The sequence below is a fragment of the Strongylocentrotus purpuratus genome, unplaced genomic scaffold (genome assembly GCF_000002235.5).
Source record: "Strongylocentrotus purpuratus isolate Spur 01 unplaced genomic scaffold, Spur_5.0 spur5_scaffold_12, whole genome shotgun sequence".
Classification (NCBI taxonomy): Eukaryota; Metazoa; Echinodermata; class Echinoidea; order Camarodonta; family Strongylocentrotidae; genus Strongylocentrotus; species Strongylocentrotus purpuratus.
Window position 1 is genome coordinate 34,079,328 of NW_022145597.1, and position 5,000 is coordinate 34,084,327.

Sequence of the window (5,000 nt, forward strand, 5' to 3'; positions counted from 1 at the left end):
CTTCGTAAGAAAAACTGTGCCTCCATCGAGTATCGCCAGTCCCCTGCCGAAGACACGGCCGAGGGATGACCCGGAGTCCCGCTGGATTGAATCATACCAGGAAAAACACTGTTCCATCAGCGGTTCTTGGATGTACCCTGCCGGAGACACGGCCGAGGGATAGCCTGGAGTCTCGCTGGATTGACTATCCTAGGAAGAACCCTGTACCATCAGCGGTTCTTGAGTGATCCCTGCCGGAGACACGGCCGAGGGATGACCCGGAGTCCCGCTGGATTGGTTATCCTAGGAAGAACACTGTTCCATCAGCGGTTATTGGCTGTACACTGCCGGAGACACGGCCGAGGTTGCATCTGGAGTCCCGCTGGATTGATTGGTCATCTTCGGAAGAAAAACTGTGCCTCCATCGAGTATCGCCAGTCCCCTGCCGGAGACACGGGCGAGGGATGGCCTGAAGTCCCGCTGGATTGGAAATCTAATGGAAGAACATGGTCGTGCACTGTGTCGGTTCTTGGCAGGCCCCTGCCGGAGACACGGCCGAGGGATGACCCGGAGTCCCGCTGGATTTATTATTATTATTATTATTATTATTATTTTGTTGTATATAAACTTGAAGAACATGGTGGTGCACTGTGTCGGTTCTCGGCAGTCCCCTGCCGGAGACACGGGCGAGGGCGGACCCGGAGTCCCGCTGGATTGGCTATCCTGGGAAGAACACTGTACCACCAGCGGTTCTTGACTGTACCCTGCCGGAGACATGGCCGAGGGATGGCCTGAAGTCCCGCTGGATTGGAAATCTAATGGAAGAACATGGTCGTGCACTGTGTCGGTTCTTGGCAGGCCCCTGCCGGAGACACGGCCGAGGGATGACCCGGAGTCCCGCTGGATTTATTATTATTATTATTATTATTATTTTGTTGTATATAAACTTGAAGAACATGGTGGTGCACTGTGTCGGTTCTCGGCAGTCCCCTGCCGGAGACACGGGCGAGGGCGGACCCGGAGTCCCGCTGGATTGGCTATCCTGGGAAGAACACTGTACCACCAGCGGTTCTTGACTGTACCCTGCCAGAGACACGGCCGAGGTTGCATCTGGAGTCCCGCTGGATTGATTGGTCATCTTCGGAAGAAAAACTGTGCCTCCATCGATTATCGCCAGTCCCCTGCCGGAGACACGGCCGAGGGATGACCCTGAGTCCCGCTGGATTGGCTTATACTAGGAAGCACACTGTACCACCAGCGATTATCGCCAGTCCCCTGCCGGAGAAGCGTCCGAGGACGGACCCGGAGTCCCGCTTGATTGATTGCTCATCTTCGGAAGGAAAACTGTGCAACCATCGAGTATCGCCAGTCCCCTGCCGGAGACACGGCCGAGGGATGACCCGGAGTCCCGCTGGATTGGCTTATACTAGGAATCACACCGTTCCATCAGCGGTTCTTGGATGTACCCTGCCGGAGACACGGCCGAGGGATGACCCGGAGTCCCGCTGGATTAAATTATACTAGGAAAAACATTGTTCCATCAGCGGTTCTTGGATGTACCCTGCCGGAAACACGGCCGAGGGATGGCCCGGATTCCCGCTGGATTTATTATTATTATTATTATTATTATTATTATTATTATTATTATTATTATTATTATTATTATTATTATTATTATTATCATCATTATTTTGTTTTATTATTATTATTATATTATTATTATTATTATTATTATTATTATTATTATTATTATCATTTTGTTGTATATAAACTTGAAGAACATGGTGGTGCACTGTGTCGGTTCTTGACTGTACCCTGGCGGAGACACGGCCGAGGGATGGCCAGGAGTCCCGCTGGATTGACTATCCTAGGAAGAACCCTGTACAATCAGCGGTTCTTGGATGTACCCTGCCGGAGACACGGCCGAGGGATGGCCTGAAGTCCCGCTGGATTGGAAATCCACTGGAAGAACATGGTCGTGCACTGTGTCGGTTCTTGGCAGTCCCCTGCCGGAGACACGGCCGAGGGATGGCCCGGAGTCCCGCTGGATTGGCTTATACTAGGAAGCACACCGTTCCATCAGCGGTTCTTGGATGTACGCTGCCGGAGACACGGCCGAGGGATGGCCTGAAGTCCCGCTGGATTGGAAATCCACTGGAAGAACATGGTCGTGCACTGTGTCGGTTCTTGGCAGGCCCCTGCCGGAGACACGGCCGGGGGATGACCCGGAGTCCCGCTGGATTGGCTTATACTAGGAAGCACACCGTTCCATCAGCGGTTCTTGGATGTACCCTGCCGGAGACACGGCCGAGGGATGGCCTGAAGTCCCGCTGGATTGGAAATCCACTGGGAGAACATGGTCGTGCACTGTGTCGGTTCTCGGCGGTCCCCTGCCGGAGACACGGCCGAGGGATGACCCGGAGTCCCGCTGGATTGGCTTATACTAGGAAGCACACCGTTCCATCAGCGGTTCTTGGATGTACGCTGCCGGAGACACGGCCGAGGGATGGCCTGAAGTCCCGCTGGATTGGAAATCCACTGGAAGAACATGGTCGTGCACTGTGTCGGTTCTTGGCGGTCCCCTGCCGGAGACACGGCCGAGGGATGACCCGGAGTCCCGCTGGATTGGCTTATACTAGGAAGCACACCTTTCCATCAGCGGTTCTTGGATGTACCCTGCCGGAGACACGGCCGAGGGATGGGTTGAAGTCCCGCTGGATTGGAAATCCACTGGAAGAACATGGTCGTGCACTCTGTCGGTTCTCGGCGGTCCCCTGCCGGAGACACGGCCGAGGGATGGCCCGGAGTCCCGCTGGAAGCCTTGACTTTCAAATTTCAATGACAATTTCCCGTTGACTTGCGTGTTGTAGGGGCGAAAATGGAAGGGGGGTTTCGCGCTCGTGAAGTATATGTAAGGGAGGGGCCTCTCTCGAAGACCCCCGTGCATTGAGCCAACAGCGGTGCCTCGCCGCCCCTTGCCCGAGACACGGGCGAGGTCCGAACTGGCGTCCCGCTGGATTGGTTATCCTCGGTAGAGTACTGGTCCACCATCGATTCTCGGTTGTCCCCTCCGGGAGACCGGGCCGAAGGGGGAACCCGAGTCCCGCTGGACTGGTTACCCTCGAAAGAGTACTGGTCCGCCATCGATTCTCGGTTGTCCTCTGCCCAGAGACACGGCCGAAGGGGGACCAGGAGTCCCGCTGGACGCCTTGACATTCGGGTTTCAAGGAAAATTTCCTATTGACTTGCGTGTTGTAGAGGCGAAAATTGAAGGGGGTTTTCGTGCTCCTGAAGTATATATAAGGGAGGGGTCTCGTTCGAAGTTCCCCGTGCATAGAGCAACCACCGTTTCTCGGTTGTCCCTGCCGGAGACACGGGCGAGGTCGGACCGGGGTCTCGATGGCCTGTTTAACACCGGTCCTCCATCGATTCTCGGCTGTCCCCTGCCAGAGAAAGGGCCGAGGGCTGACTTGGAGTCTCGATGGCTTGGTTATCCCCCAAAGAATACTGGTTCTCCATCGATTCTCGGCTGTCCCATGCCAGAGACACGGCCGAGGCTGGACTTGGGGTTTTGATGGCTTGGTTGTCCCCCGAAGAATACCGGTTCTCCATCGATTCTCGGCTGTCCCATGCCAGAGACACGGCCGAGGGTGGACTTGGAGTCTCGATGGCTTGGTTATCCCCCGAAGAATACCGGTTCTCCATCGATTCTCGGCTGTCCCCTGCCAGAGACACGGCCGAGGGTGGACTTGGAGTCTCGATGGCTTGGTTATCCCCTCAAAGAATACCGGTTCTCCATCGATTCTTGGCTGTCCCATGCCAGAGACAGGGCAGAGGCTGGACTTGGAGTCTCGATGGCTTGGTTGTCCATCGAAGAATACCGGTTCTCCATCGATTCTCGGCTGTCCCATGCCAGAGACACGGCCGAGGCTGGAGTTGGGGTCTCGATGGCCTGGTTATCCCCCGAAGAATACTGGTCCACCATCGAAACCCGGCTGTCCCTGCCCGAGACACGGACGAGGGTGGACTTGGAGTCTCGATGGCTTGGTTATCCCCCCAAAGAATACCGGTTCTCCATCGATTCTTGGCTGTCCCATGCCAGAGACAGGGCCGAGGCTGGACTTGGAGTCTCGATGGCTTGGTTGTCCCCCGAAGAATACCGGTTCTCCATCGATTCTCGGCTGTCCCATGCCAGAGACACGGCCGAGGCTGGACTTGGGGTCTCGATGGCCTGGTTATCCCCCGAAGAATACTGGTCCACCATCGAAACCCGGCTGTCCCTGCCCGAGACACGGACGAGGGTGGACTTGGAGTCTCGATGGCTTGGTTATCCCCCCAAAGAATACCGGTTCTCCATCGATTCTTGGCTGTCCCATGCCAGAGACAGGGCCGAGGCTGGACTTGGAGTCTCGATGGCTTGGTTGTCCCCCGAAGAATACCGGTTCTCCATCGATTCTCGGCTGTCCCATGCCAGAGACACGGCCGAGGCTGGACTTGGGGTCTCGATGGCCTGGTTATCCCCCGAAGAATACTGGTCCACCATCGAAACCCGGCTGTCCCTGCCCGAGACACGGACGAGGGCGGACCCGGAGCCCCGCTGAAAGGCGAAACCCCATTGACTTGCGTGGAAGTGCGGGTCGAAATGGGAAAATTTCTTATTGACTCGCGTGTTGTAAGAGGTAAAGATGGAGGGGGTTCTTGCGCTCGTGAAGTCTATGTAGGGTAGTGGACTTTGACGAAAATCCCCGTGCATTCAGCCGCCAGCGGTGACCGGCCGTCCCCCGCCAGAGTCACGGCCGTGGACGGACTGGGAGCCCTGTTGAGAGGGGGAGAGCCAGGGGTCTCGACCGTCGCAAGGCGAGCATTTCCGGGTCCACAGATTCTACAGGCACGTGAATGTAAACGGGACTGTGCACAAAAATTAGACGTGACAATTTGTCGTTGAAAGGCATGTTGTGAGGGTGCTTTTTTAGAGGGGGGTCGAGAGGTCATGAAGTATAGGTGAGGGAGTGGTCTCGAGC

General features: G+C 56.0%; 1 long non-coding RNA gene across 1 annotated transcript in view; it reads left to right on the forward strand.

Moving 5' to 3' along the window:
* Positions 1-5,000, forward strand: part of LOC115922806 — an 18,946-nt gene that overhangs the window by 5,621 nt on the left and 8,325 nt on the right. The window lies entirely within an intron of this gene.